Source organism: Petaurus breviceps, unplaced genomic scaffold, assembly GCF_028583685.1.
Source record: "Petaurus breviceps papuanus isolate PSGF00001 unplaced genomic scaffold, PetGlider_PUasm1.0 556, whole genome shotgun sequence".
NCBI classification, from domain to species: domain Eukaryota; kingdom Metazoa; phylum Chordata; class Mammalia; order Diprotodontia; family Petauridae; genus Petaurus; species Petaurus breviceps.
The window spans coordinates 1,720,525-1,735,811 of record NW_027186374.1 but is presented as its reverse complement, the minus strand read 5'-3'; the positions used below and the strand labels follow the sequence as shown (position 1 = coordinate 1,735,811).

The window sequence follows — 15,287 nt, the reverse complement described above, 5'->3', positions numbered from 1 at the left end:
GTGGCACAGTGAATATAGAACCAGCCATGGTGTTGGGAGGACCTGAGTTCAAATCCAGCCTTAGACACTTAATACTTACTAGCTTTGTGACCTTGGGAAAATCATTTAACCCCAATTGCCCTGTCGTCCACCCTCCAAAAAAAAGAGAAGAAAACCTATCATCTAAGTGTCCATGGTAATTGTGAATTCATAGGCTCTGGCACCAACGTTTCCCTGAATCTATGACTTTGCTTTCCAGAAGTTACAATAAGGATCTGATTAAGGGAAGAGACCATTGCCAATTAAGGTCATCACTACTTAAAAGTAATGAAGATTGACATGTCAAACAGCCAGTGGCATCCAATTCTTTACAATTCAAAAAGTAATGAAGTGTTTAAAATGTGCATGCATCTTCCATGCTCAGTGCTAGAGTGAGAGGGGAAAGTGGTTAGAGAGAAGTTCTATACAACAGGACAGATCCTATTTTCATGGACCACATAGTCTCCAGATAAAGGAAATAAGATGCAAGCACTTTTACTTATATCATGTTCAATAGTAGCTGGAAAATTAATTAGTCCCTAATGCAGTGTTTTATGAACACTGAAATGAGAAAGGTCATTGTGAATGTTGTGGACTCCCAGAAGGCCTCTTCGTTACCCTGAGACACTGAGTTGGGTCAAGTCTAAGAATGATTTAGTGACGTGGAGACCATTGCTCTTCCCTGTACAAGTATAGTGTTCAGTCTACCATTGGTAAAAAAAATGTGTCATTTAAAACATCAACCATTGGCATATGGCAGGAAGTTAGAGATGCTTGGCAAAGGGATTCAGGGAAAAATAATGCTGATTACATGTAATATCTATATGATCAGTGATATCAAGCTAGATGTAATGTTTAAAAGCAGAGAACCATAGATTTGGAGAATTGCAAGGCAGTTCAGTTTCCATCCAGTTCAACCCATATGTGAAGAAATGTCCAACAAAATATACTTGACAAAGAAGAGGCACTATTTGAAAATCACCAAAGAGGAAAATCATCAACTTATGAGCACAGATGATTCTCTTCCTTTCAGTTCTCATCTTTAGGGACTTTTCTGGCACTAAATCTGTTACCATTGCCCCTAATTCTGACTCTTGGGCCTGGAGACCAAGGTACATCCGTCTTTTACAAGATAGCTCTTCCAAATTTGGACACAATGATCAAATTCCCTTCAAGTCTTCTCTTCTTCCAACTAAGGATCTCCAATTCCTTCATCTGATACTCATGATGTGAACTCATAACCTAGCATCTTCCTGATTGTCCTACTTGGACACAACCCAGATTACCAAGATCTTTCTGAAACTTATAAGTTTCACATAAGTACACATAAGCACAGTAAAGCAGATGAGTTTTGACAAGGGAAGAATACACTGGAACTAACACCTCCCTCTTCCCAGAAACTTTGCCTCTCCTAATGTGGCATTTACTTTCAGGGATTGCCAAAGACCCTGTGGATTCCTCATGAGTCTGCAATCCTCAGAAACAACCATATCCTTCTTGGAACAAGTTGGCTCTCTGTGTTTCCCAGTTGATATTTGTATATTGACTTTTTGTATCCAACTTTAAGACTCTATATATCCCTACTGAATTCCATCCTATTATATTTAGCTCTCACCTGTCAAGATGCTTTTGAATTGTCACTCTTTCATATGTTGTGTTGGCTACTACATCAATGAGCACTAATCTATGCTCCATAAATCCTCTGCCTCTCTGTCTCTGTCTCTCTTTCTGTCTCTCTCTCTCTCTTTGTCTCTCTCTCTCTCTCTTTCTTTCTGTCTCACTCTTCCCTAAACTTTTTTTCTAACTATTTGCTAAGCAGACTATCTATACTTTCTTTCAAATAACTGATAAAAATATTACATATCACAGGACCAAGAAGTGATCCATTGCATACTCTATTATACTAACAGAACCATTAATGGGTACTCTTTGAATCCTAAAACAGAACGAATTCTGAATGTATTCATTCCTTCATCACGCATGTCATTGTGTTATCTTTCATAAATCAGGTAGCCTGTGTAAAGACACAAATATTAGCAATGGAATGAGAGATTTGGAGGACAGCTAGCAGGCCAGTGTGGTTCACATGGAGAATCTGCTATAAAACCAAAACACCAAGAACGAGCAGAGCTCAAAGAGCGCAGTTATTAAATGGTGTAACTTTCCATTAAAAAGATTTAAAAACACCCTGAATTTCAGAAAGCCTAAGATAATCAAATAAGAATAATGATTGTACTCAAGCATATAATGCTGACAATTGATCGAGCATTTTATTTCTGATACCATGTTTATCTTCCTAACCACTCTATGAGGCAGGTAACATCATCTCTAGTTTGCATATGAGAAAAGTGAGATTGAGAATGGGGCACTGGAGGCAGCTAAGTGGCACTTAGAGCACTGTCACTGGTGTCAGGAGGACCTGAGTTCAAATTCTGCCTTAAACATTTAACATTTACTGGCTGTGACTTGGGCAAGGCACTTAACCCAAATTACCCTGCCTTTCCCCCTCCATAAAGCAAAAAAAAAAAAAATTAAAGGGACTTTGGCTTGTTCAAAGTCATTCAGAAAGTGAATGGCCAAGCAGGGATAGGAATTTGAGATTCCATTTCAGATGTGAAGTTTTATGAGGTGTGAGGAATCAGCATCACCAACGGAAGGCAATCAGGTTCAGTCAGTAGAGTGCAGATACAGAAGACAAATGCTCCCTCTGGGGATTTTCTTTCTTTCTCCTTGGGGCAGCTTATCATAATTCAGCTTCAGCAAGTTCTTTCATTTTCTGCAGAAGCCCAAGATGTTGCTGGAATAAGATGACCTGTGGTCATATATGCACAGCGCTGATTCATTTTTATATCTAGCATTAAGAAACTTTAATAAAATTTAGCCTAAAGAGAATGGCTCCATTACTCTTGATATATAAAATCTGTCATGCAGAGCAAAGTTGGCTTTCTGTAAAGCAAGATGGCCATCTCAGTTTAATTCCATCCTGACAGAAGAAAAGATACTTTGTCAATCTGCTGGTGCCACAGAAGTTGTGATGGAAAGAGCATTGGACTTGAAGTCTGTGGAGATCACAATTAGACTACATTCAGCACTCTGACCTTTATATAATTCTTGACTTTGGATAAGCAGTACCAAAAGTTTGGAACACTGGGATTGGAGATAGGAAGACCTGGGTACATATTGCACCTCATGTCTTCTAACTATAGGCAAGGCAAAACTCTAGAATATTCACTTAAACACTCTATATCACTTTCAAAATTTGCAAACCAAAAGAATTGTGTTACATGGCTTCGGTGATCTTAAAAACATTTACATTTATAATCACATGACCCCTCTGATTTCTTGTCCATAAACTGGAGATATTAACAATGTAAACTAGGTAAAAGAGTTGGGCAACTCTAGCAATGGGAGGACAGACAGGAACAGAAACCCTTTATATTCTTGTTGCTTAGGTCAATTTCATCTTATAAATAAGAAAATAAATGACTAGAGATAAGGTAATTTGCTGAAGGTCACTTAACAGTGAGTAGTGGAGCTAAGATATGAACTCAAATTGGATAATCTAGGGCTTTTTCTACTTCTCACAGAATGCATGAAACAGTGCTATAAGAGTCTCAAAAAGCATCTAGAAATAGATTTACATGAAATGTCAGCTTTTCATCAAACCTCAGGGCCAACTAGTCCAACACACCAGTAGCTAACCAAAAGTGACTTCTGTTTCTCTTTGCCTCACAAAGGTGAGAATTATTAAGACTGTCTGGGTCTTCTGATTTTTTTTTCCTTTCACTCTTTCTTTCAAAGTCTCTTTTGATTCAGGATTTTTTATTTCATCTACATCAAGATTCTAAATAGGAAGCAAATATAAATCCAATTTTCATACCAGTTGAATAGATCATATGGACATTATGGAAATTTGGAAAGATGCATGCTAGACCAAAGGATAATCAGTCAGCAAGAAATCATTAAGTTCTTACAATGTGTCAAGGTTTTTGCTAAGTCCCAAGGTTATAAATAATGTAAGAAAAAAATAGATCTTTTTTTCTGAAGGATCTCATATTCTAATGAAGGAGAAAAGAGGTAAATAAGTAGGTATATATAAGACATAAAGAAAAGAAGGGAGGTAATCTCTGATGGAAGGAACCAGTGGGAGGGGAAAGTAGAAAAGACTTTAGGAAGAAGTTCAGTCACTCAAGTTAATAATAATTTATTAATTACTTATTATATTCCAAGCATTGTATTAAGCACTGGGAATAGAAAGAAAAGGCAAGGGACGCAGGCCGGGTAGGCGCTGCGGCCTGCGCGTGAAGGCGTGGCGGGTAGGCGTGGCGGTGGCGCGCGGACGCAGGCCATGAAGGGGCCTGATCAACTCCGAGGGTAAGTCTTCCCACCAACCACAAGGTCCACTACCAGGCCTATCACCAAAGGGCTGGGACTGGAAAGAGCAAGGTAAGAAGCAAAGACAGGGGCCCCTATTCCGGACAGCAAACACTCCTGGGGCTACCATATCATAGCACAGAAATCTTTTTTAAAAAAGCCCCTTTCAGGACCTCCAAAGACGAGGATGACAGAGTGAACCCCACTTGCTCCAAACCCCCCCTCTGACCCTAAAAATATAGTAACTATTGTCCAGGGCAAAACCCTCTACAGTAAAGTCTTGGGATCCTAGAGGAAGGGCGTGGTTAGGACCCTGCCTCAAAATGGGTAGAAAGCAGACTACAAAGACAAAGACTCTAGAGTCCTACTATCCTCAGAGGGAGGAACCAACCTCAGACGGAGACAATGTGGACTCCACACCCACAGCTGAAACTTCAACAGGGAATGGATCCCAAGCACAGAATGCTCTCCTAGATGAGATCAAAAGGAACTTTGAAAGCAAAATGAGAGAGATAGAAGAGAAAATGAATAATTCTCTCAAAACAAAAATAGCAGAATTCGAAAAGCATTATAATGAGAAAAACATCTCTCTAAAAAGAAAAGTGTATAATATGGAAAAGGAGCTTCAAAAATTAACCAAGGAAAATGATTTGCTAAAAACCAGAATTAAACAAATGGAAACAAATAATTCTATGAGGAACCAAGAATTAGCCAAGCAAAACAACAAAAATGAAAAATTAGAAAAAGAGGTAAAATGCCTCAAAGAAAAAATAACTGACCTGGAAAACAGATCCAGGAGAGATAATCTGAGAATCATAGGCCTACCAGAAAATTATGATGAAAAAATGAGCCTGGACAACATTCTCCAAGAGCTCGTTAAGGAAAACTGCCCTGAGATACTTGAACCTGAGGGGAAAATAGAAATCGACAGAATCCACTGGACACCTGCTGTAAGAGATCCCAAACTGAAAAATCCTCGAAATGTTGTGGCCAAACTCCAGAACTACCAGATAAAAGAGAAAATACTTCAAGCGGCCAGAAAGAAACAATTCAAATATTGAGGGTCCACAGTGAGGATTGCACAGGATTTGTCAGCCTCCACACTGAAAGATAGGAGGCAGTGGAATACAATTTTCAGGAAGGCAAAAGCGCTCGGATTACAACCAAGGATCACATACCCAGCGAGACTGAGCATATTCTTCCAGGCAAAGAGATGGTCATTCAATGATATAACAGAGTTCCAGACCTTCTTGATAAAAAAGCCACAATTCAATGGAAAATTCAACCTCCAATTATGAGAAGCAACAGTGACTTAGAAAGGTAAACAAGGAGAACACACATCTTTTTAGAGGGAAAGAGGGGAGGGAGAGGAGCTTCGCATGAGATCTGTTCCTGTCATTCTTGATGCGAAGAAAAAATAGCATACCTCATTAAGTATAACAATATCCTACAGGTAGTAGGAGGGGGAAAGGGTTACAAAAGGGGGGTGGGAGTGCTTTGTAGAGAGGGAAGTACTAAGGGGAAAAGGGGAGGAAAAGGGAGGGGGGCCAAAAAGGGAACACTGAGGGAGGTGGTGGTCAAAAGGAAAAATATTAAGGGAGGGAAGGGAGAAGGGAGGAAAAATATGAACATTAACAGGGGGAGGAATAGGATAAGGGGAAAGAAACAGATAACAATCACAACTGTAAATGTGAGTGGAATGAACTCTCCTATAAAACGGAGACAGATAGCAGAATGGAATAGAAATCATAATCCTACAATATGCTGTTTACAAGAAACACAATTGAAACAGAGGGATACACACAAGGTAACAGTAAAAAGATGGAGTAAAATATATCATGCCTCAGCTAAAGTTAAAAAAATCAGGGGTAGCAATCCTTATCTCAGATAAAACAAATGCAAAAATTGACCTAATTAAAAGAAATAAGGAAGGAAACTATATCCTGTTAAAAGACACCATCGAGAATGAAGCAATATCACTACTTAACATATATGCACCAAGTGGTGTAGCATCCAAATTCCTAGAGGTGAAGGTAAAGGAATTAGAGGAAGAAATAGATAGCAAAACTATACTAGTGGGAGACCTTAATTTTCCCCTATCTGAACTTGATAAATCCAACCTCAAAATAAACAAGAAAGAAGTTAAGGAGGTGAACAGCATTTTAGAGAGGATAGGTATGATAGATCTCTGGAGAAAACTGAATGGGGATAAAAAGGAATATACTTTCTCCCCAGTGGTTCATAGCACATAATCAAAAATCGACCATGTTCTAAGGCATAAAAACCTCACAATTCTATGCAGTAAGCAGAAATATTAAACGCATCATTCTCAGATCATGATGCAATAAAAATCACATGCAATAAAGGGCCAGGGAAAGACAGACTAAAAACTAACTGGAAATTAAACAATTTCATCCTAAAGAATGAGTGGGTCAAACAAGAAATTATAGAAACAATCAGTAATTTCATTCAAGAGAATGATAATAATGAGACAACATACCTAAATCTGTGGGATGCATTAAAGGCAGTTCTTAGGGGGAGTTTTATATCCCTGAGTGCATACGTGATTAAATTAGAGAAAAGGGAGCTCAACGAATTGGGCATGCAATTAAAAAACCTAGAAAAAGAACAAATTCAAAATCTCCAATTAAATACTAAAGTAGAAATATTGAAGACTGAAGGAGAGATTAATAAAATCGAAATTAAGAAAACTATTGAACTAATAAATAAAACCAATAGATGGTTTTAGGAAAAAACCAACAAAATTGATAGACCCATAGTCAATATGATAAAAAAAGAAAGAAGAAAATCAAATTATGAGTATTAAAAATGAAAAGGGTGAATCTACCTCCAATGAAGAGGAAATCAAAACAATTATTAGGAATTATTTTTCCCAATTATATGGACATAAATTTGACAATCTTAGGGAAATGGACGAACATTTAGAAACATAAAAGTTGCCCAGATAATCTGAAGAGGAAGTAAATTACTTAAATAATCCCAACTCAGAAAAAGAAATTGAACAAGCCATCAGTCACCTCCCTAGGAAAAAATCTCCAGGGCCAGATGGATTCACTAGTGAATTCTATCAAACATTTAAAGAATAATTGATTCCAATACTCTACAAATTATTTGGGAAAATTACTGAAGAAGGAGTCCTACCAAATTCTTTTTATGACACAAATATGGTACTGATACCTAAATCAGGAAGAGATAAAACAGAGAAAGAAAATTATAGACCAATCTCCCTCATGAATATAGATGCAAAAATTCTAAATAAAATACTAGCAAAAAGACTACAGCAACTTATCTCAAGAATAATACACTTTGATCAGGTAGGATTTATTCCAGGAATGCAAGAATGGTTTAATATTAGGAAAACCATCAGTATAATTGAGCATATCAACAATAAAACTAGCAGAAACCACATGATCATCTCAATAGATGCAGAAAAGGCTTTTGACAAAATACAACATCCATTCCTATTAAAAACATTAGAAAGTATAGGAATAAATGGAGCCTTCCTTAAAATAATAGGTAGCATCTATTTAAAGCCATCAGCAAGTATTATATGTAATGGGGAGAAGCTGGAAGCATTTCCCATAAGATCAGGGGTAAAACAAGGGTGTCCACTATCACCCCTCTTATTCAATCTGGTACTAGAAATGTTAGCAGTAGCAATTAGAGAAGAAAAAGAAATCAAAGGAATCAAGTTAGGCAAAGAAGAGACCAAGCTATCACTCTTCGCAGATGCTATGATGATATACTTAGAGAATCCTAGAGAATCAAGTAAAAAACTGCTTGAGACAAAAAATAAATTTGGCAAAGTTGCAGGATATAAAATAAACCCACATAAATCCTCGGCATTCCTATATATTTCCAATGAAATTCATCAGCAAGAAGTAGAAAGAGAAATCCCATTTAAAGTTACTGTAGACATGTGATAGTAATGGCAATTAAAGATTCCCCTGTATTGGCTTGGTTTTCAAATTGATTGTATTAAAACCCAGAGTTTGTTAATCCCACCTGTGGGATGGGCTTGTTGATGTGAAAAGAAAGTCCTGAAGTGGGAGGAGCTGGTGATGTAGATTTGGAGAGACAAGAGAGAGGCGGAAGTTCTTTTTGGAAGCAGCACCTCGTGGAGAGAGAGTCTAAGAGATTGCTGGTGGCCGCTTTGAATTGCCCTGGACTTTTGAGACCTGCCCCCTGAGCTGCCAAGGACTGAGGAGACATGGCTGTTTTGCTGGTACTTTGTCTGTCTGTTTTGATGTTATTTTGCCAGATTTGTCCACTGGTGAAAGACTGTCCTGTTGAAGAAGTCCTGGAACCTGGCATTTGGTTAAGAAGGCCTGAGACTGTCCTGCAGACAGAGAGTGAATACTGTCCACTGGTGAGAGACAGTACTGAGAGTGAATACTGTCCACTGGTGAGGGACAGTACTGTTGTTGCAGGGGTCTGGAGACTGTCCGGCAGACAGAATGAATACTGTCCACTGGTGAAGGACAGTGCTGTTGTTGCAGGGGTCTGGGAGCCTTTCTGTTGGTTCAGAAGCCCTGAAGAAGGATTTTCTTGTTGTATGTTTACAGAAATCCTGGGAGAGGGCTTTGCTAATGTGTTCAGGGGTTCTAGGACTGTTCTACAGACAGAGGATAAATTCATGAAGGGACTGGCAATGTATCTTATGGCCTTGCTAAGCCTTGTCTCCCCAGGAACTAAGATTGCTGAGAACTTGCCTCTCGTCAAGATGAAGAAAAGACCTCCATTTGGGTATTAAGTGCTGTGTTTAAACTTGATGTAACTCTGGGGTAGAATCAATTGTGATCCAGGGGTGGGGAACTTTTGACCTTTTTGTGTTCTATGGTTGAGCAAATGAATGTATTTTACTTATGTTTGGAAACTAATCTCCATTTGAGAAGAGGGGCTTTGTGGTGGACTTAATTAAGGTATAGCCTAGGGGTGGAGAAGTATTTGGAACAGAGACTTTGTAATTGATTGAATGATTGGAAAGTCCTGGGGTGGGGTAGGCCTTGGAGATGATTTAATCACACTTAGTAAATGCTGTATTTTGAATGATGTCATGTTTTGATCTTCTCTGTTCTGGGTTTGTTACTGAATAAAATAGAGAGCACCTATGCTGGTATTTTGAACCTGGGAAGTTGCCTTTGCTTGACATTACATTACAAGACATTATAAAATATTTGGGAATCTACCTGCCAAAACAAACCCAGGACCTGTATGATCATAACTACAAAACACTCTTCATACAAATAAAGTCAGATCTAACTAATTGGAAAAATATCAATTGTTCATGGCTGGGTCGAGCTAATATAATAAAAATGACAATTTTACCTAAATTAAATTAAATATTTAGTGCCATACCAATTAATCTACCAAAAAACTACTTTATATAGTTAGAAAAAATAGTAACAAAATTCATCTGGAAGAATAAACGGTCCAGAATATCAAGGGAATTAATGAAAAAAAAATGCTAGGGAAGGTGGACTAGCTTTACCAGATTTCAATCTGTACTATAAAGCAGCAGTCATCAAAACTTACTGGTACTGGCTTAGAAATAGAGAAGTGGATCAATGGAATAGATTAGGCACACGAGATTCAGAAGTCAACGACTACAGTAATGTATTGTTTGATAAACCCCCAGACCCTGGTTTTTGGGATAAGAACACACTGTTTGACAAAAACTGCTGGGAAAACTGGTATATAGTATGGCAGAAACTGGACATAGACCATTATCTAACACCATATACCAAAATCAAGTCTAAATGGGTTCATTATCTAGGTATAAAGGTTGATACTGTAAGCAGTCTGCTAAAACAAGGAATAGTTTACCTATCAGACTTGTGGAGAGGGAATGACTTTATGATGAAACAGGAATTAGAGAACATTATAAAATGTAAAATGGATAATTTTGACTACATGAAATTGAAAATTTCTGTACAAATAAAGCCAATGTAACCAAGATTAAGAGGGAGGTGGGAAATTGGTGTAATGTAATACCAAGCAAAGGCAACTTCCCAGGTTCAAAATACCAGCATAGGTGCTCTCTATTTTATTCAGTAACAAACCCAGAACAGAGAAGATCAAAACATGACATCATTCAAAATACAGCATTTACTAAGTGTGATTAAATCATCTCCAAGGCCTACCCCACCCCAGGACTTTCCAATCATTCAATCAATTACAAAGTCCCTGTTCTAAATACTACTCCACCCCTAGGCTATACCTTCTTTTGGTCCACCACAAAACCCCTCTTCTCAGATGGAGATTAGTTTCCAAACATAAGTAAAATACATTCATTTGCTCAACCATAGAACACAAAAAGGTCAAAAGTTCCCCACCCCTGGATCACAATTGAATCTACCCCAGAGTTACATCAAGTTTAAACACAGCACTTAATACCCAAATGGAGGTCTTTTCTTCATCTTGACACGAGGCAAGTTCTCAGCAATCTTAGTTACTGGGGAGACAAGGCTTAGCAAGGCCATAAGATACATTGCCAGTCCCTTCATGAATTTATCCTCTGTCTGTAGAACAGTCCTAGAACCCCTGAACACATTAGCAAAGCCCTCTCCCAGGATTTCTGTAAACATACAACAAGAAAATCCTTCTTCAGGGCTTCTGAACCAACAGAAAGGCTCCCAGACCCCTGCAACAACAGCACTGTCCTTCACCAGTGGACAGTATTCATTCTGTCTGCCGGACAGTCTCCAGACCCCTGCAACAACAGTACTGTCCCTCACCAGTGGACAGTATTCACTCTCAGTACTGTCCCTCACCAGTGGACAGTATTCACTCTCTGTCTGCAGGACAGTCTCAGGCCTTCTTAACCAAATGCCAGGTTCCAGGACTTCTTCAACAGGACAGTCTTTCACCAGTGGACAAATCTGGCAAAATAACATCAAAACAGACAGACAAAGTACCAGCAAAACAGCCATGTCTCCTCAGTCCTTGGCACCTCAGGGGGCAGGTCTCAAAAGTCCAGGGCAATTCAAAGCGGCCACCAGCAATTCTCTTAGTCTCTCTCCACGAGGTGCAGCTTCCAAAAAAAAAAGATCTTCCGCCTCTCTCCAGTGTCTCTCCAAATCTACGTCACCAGCTCCTCCCAATTCAGGACTTTCTTTTCACATCAACAACCCCATCCCACAGGTGGGATTAACAAACTCTGGGTTTTAACACAATCAATTTGAAAACCAAGCCAATACAGGGGAATCTTTAATTGCCATTACTATCACAATTGGGAAAGAATCTTTACAACCTATGTCTCTGACAAAGGACTTATGTCTAAAATATACAGAGAATTGAGTCAAATGTATAAGAATACAAGTCATTCCCCAATTGATAAATGGTCAAAGGATATAAACAGACAGTTTTTGGAGAAAGAAATTAAAGCTATCTATAAGCACATGAAGAAATGCTCTAATTCACTCTTGATTAGAGAAATGAAAATCAAAACAACTCTGAGGTACCACATCTCACCAGTCAGATTGGCTAAGATGACCAAACAGGAAAATGACAAATGCTGGAGAGGATGTGGGCAAACTGGAACACTAATGTATTGTTGGTGGAGTTGTGAACTGATCCAGCCTTTCTGGAGAGCAGTCTGGATTTATGCCCAATGGGCTATAAATACTTTCATACCCTTTGATCCAGCAATACCAATCCTAGGGTTATATCCCAAAGAGATTATAGAAATGGGAGAAAGACCCATATGTACAAAAATGTTTATAGCAGCTCTTTTTGTTGTGGCAAAGAATTGTAAATTAAGGGGGTGTCCATCAATTGGGGAATGGCTGAAAAAGTTGTGGTATATGCATGTTATGGAATACTATTTTGCCATAAGAAATGGGGAGCAGGAGGTCTTCATATTTACCTGGAAAGGCTTAAAAGAACTGATGCTGAGTGAGAAGAGTAGAACCAGGAGGAATTTGTACACAATTATAGACACAACATATCTGTGATGACCAACTTTGATAGACTGGACTCTTCTCAACAATACATGGATATAAGTCAATCCCAAAAGACGCATGATGGAGAGAAAAATGTGCATCCAGAGAAAGAACTAGAAAGAACTAAATTTATATCCAGGTGGAAGCAAAATACCTGATCTTTTTCATTCTCTTATTTGATTTTATGTCCTCTTTACCATTTTTCATTCCAGCTTGTACAATCCATCCTTATAACCTGACCATTGTATAATGTGAAAGTATTTACAGATCCTATACTTGATAATAAGCCGCCATGGGGGGGGGGAAGGGAGGGGGACAAAATGTGAAATTCAAGGAATTGTGGAATTGAATCCTGTAAACTAAAAGGAAACAAACAAATTAATAAATTAAAGTTTTTAAAAAAAGAAAAGGCAAAAAAAAATACATCCCCTGCCTTCAAGAAGATTACATTCTAAAGATGGAGACAACATGCCAAAAATGTATATGTGTGGTTGGATGCAGTGTAAATTTGTAAAGCTATGCACAGGTAGCTTTCCAGAGGACTGCTACTCTGAACAGCTTTCAAGATTCTGATTACATAGTATAGTTAACTCACTATTCAAAACCAATCAGAGCAAAATGCTCATGGAAAATCAAAATAAAGCGTTCACAATGTTACAACTTAACACAGAAAATCAAACTACAGCATTCACCATGTCACAACTCAACAACTTATCAGTAAAATGGCCACATAATTTTCACCAAAGTGGACACATAGTTTTAAACAAAGTACAATCATTTAGTCGTACACAAAATCCTTAATTCAATCACAAAGCACAAAAGTCAAAGTTCTCTACCCCTAGGTCACAGTGAAGTATAATCTTCTGAGCCAGTGCACCATATCCAAGTAAATTCTTCTGTAAGCTTGACTTGAGGCTGACTCTCAGTTTCCATGTTTGCTCTTCCATGGTCCCAGCTCCAACTGTCACTAGGGTTCAAAGGCAGGCAGCTCCCCATTGCTTTTCCAGATCCTTCTCCAGTTCTTTATCCACTTCCTGTTCCATATTGAATTTCACAGTGTTCAGTTCACCTCAAGCCCTTCACAGATCCTGTTTCTTGAAAGACAAAGATTAAAAGAGCCACAATAACATTCATAAACATTGCCACACACCATCATCAAGTCACGATATGCCTGTGAAATCAACTCAGCCCCACCAACAATGTCTGAGAACTCAACACAAATCATCAACATAGAAATCAACACAAACCCACAAACAAGGTCCAAAAGGTAAGCACAATCATCAGTAAAGGCCCAGGACCTCCAAAACCTTCCTCCAGGTCTTCTGCAAACATCCACCAGAAAATCCCCTTTCAGAGCTTCCAGTAAGGTCCCAGGGCTTTTGTACAAAGCATCACAAAGAAACATCAACACAGATACAGCAGACAGAGTGCCAGCATACCACAAGTTTTCTCCTTAACTCTGCTACCACAATAGTCATCTTTTCAGTTCTGCTCTCTCTAGTCAAGACCTCTCCTTATATATGATCATTAGCTCCTCCCCTTCCTGTTGTAGGAGTTCATGAGTTCTAGGGTTCACATGTTCTGTTTCTTTACAGATTGATACAAGGCTCAAAAGAAACTTGAATTGAAACAAGGTGTTAATTCAATAGCTGAAACAAGGTGTGAACTACTTTTGTGCTTGCCATTACAAAACTGAAGGAAACTATTAAAGTCAGAATGCAAGAAGAAGAGAAAGGGCATTCTATACATGGGGAATAGCCAGTGCAAAGTCATGACATCAGTCTGTTTCTTTGTTCAAAAAACAATAGGCAGGCCAGTATGACTGAATCCTCAGACATATGTATGGAATTAAAGTATAAGAAAATTTGGAAGAAAATATGGGAGCACGCTGTGAAGAGCCAAGCTAAGGGTTTTAAATTTGTTTCTGGAGATGGGGTTTGGGCATTAGTTGAAAGATTTTTTTTTTCAAAAAGTGGTCATGTACACCTTGATATCAACCTGGAGGCAATCTCCAGTGGTGTTCCCCAGGGATATGCATTTGTCTTTGTATCCTTTCACAGACATAGATAAAGGAATATACACAATGGCAATCATTTCCAGATGACACAAAAGTAGAAGTACTCAACATATTGGCATACCACATCAGGGTAGAATATTTGCTTGAATCTAACCAGATAATATTTCATTAAAATACATTAAAATCTTTCTTGAAGTCTCAAAAATAAAATGAATTAGTACAAGATGGGAGTTATGTCATCAGATAACACTCTTCTTGAGGGATTGGGGAAAAGAAAGAGAGAGAGAACAGCAACAAAGATTTGGTCATTTTTTGTGGATTGAAATCTCAATATGAATTTACAGGGTGAGGTGACAGCCAAAAGAGCTAAGTTTATTTTTATATAAATTAATAAGAATGGATTCCAGTAAGAAGGAGGTAATAATTAAAACATATTTTGTAATGGTAGACCATAGATGGAATCATGTGTTTTATTCTGATTACCATAGTTTAAGAAGGACTTAGAGGAGATGGTAATTATGTAGAGGAGGGCAAAAAGGAAAGTGAGGAAGGGTGAGGAAATGAAGGCAGAAGACAGAAGGAATGGGGGAGAGGAGAGAGGAATCATAGCAGCTGTCTTCAAGTGGGTGAATATCAGTTATGAAAGACAAGGTTTAGACTTCCCAGGAGCAGATCCAACAGCAATGACAAGAAAATGAAACGGGAAATCTATACTTAAAGCAAGGGCAACTATCTCATCAAAAATAGAATGGCCTGACTTAGGGAGCTGTGATTTTTCCCTCACTAGAAGTCTTCACCAGAGGATGGACCATGTTCTAAAGGAAACACACACATATGTATGTATGTATGTATGTATGTATGTATGTGTATCTATCTATCTATCTATCTATCTATCTATCTATCTATCTATCTAT

General features: G+C 38.3%; 2 long non-coding RNA genes across 2 annotated transcripts in view; both read right to left on the bottom strand.

Moving 5' to 3' along the window:
* Window positions 1-9,219: 9,219 nt before the first annotated feature.
* The window catches only part of LOC138172941 (uncharacterized), a 150,944-nt gene continuing 144,876 nt past the window's right edge, over window positions 9,220-15,287 (bottom strand). The window contains exon 2 of the long non-coding RNA XR_011171273.1: window positions 9,220-9,521. This is a non-coding gene — a long non-coding RNA (uncharacterized lncRNA). The remainder of the gene's footprint in view (window positions 9,522-15,287) is intronic.
* Window positions 10,431-11,572, bottom strand: LOC138172940 (uncharacterized). The gene is made up of 2 exons (XR_011171272.1): window positions 10,657-11,572; window positions 10,431-10,552 (listed from the first exon to the last, which is right to left on the bottom strand). It is a non-coding gene; the product is annotated as an uncharacterized lncRNA (long non-coding RNA).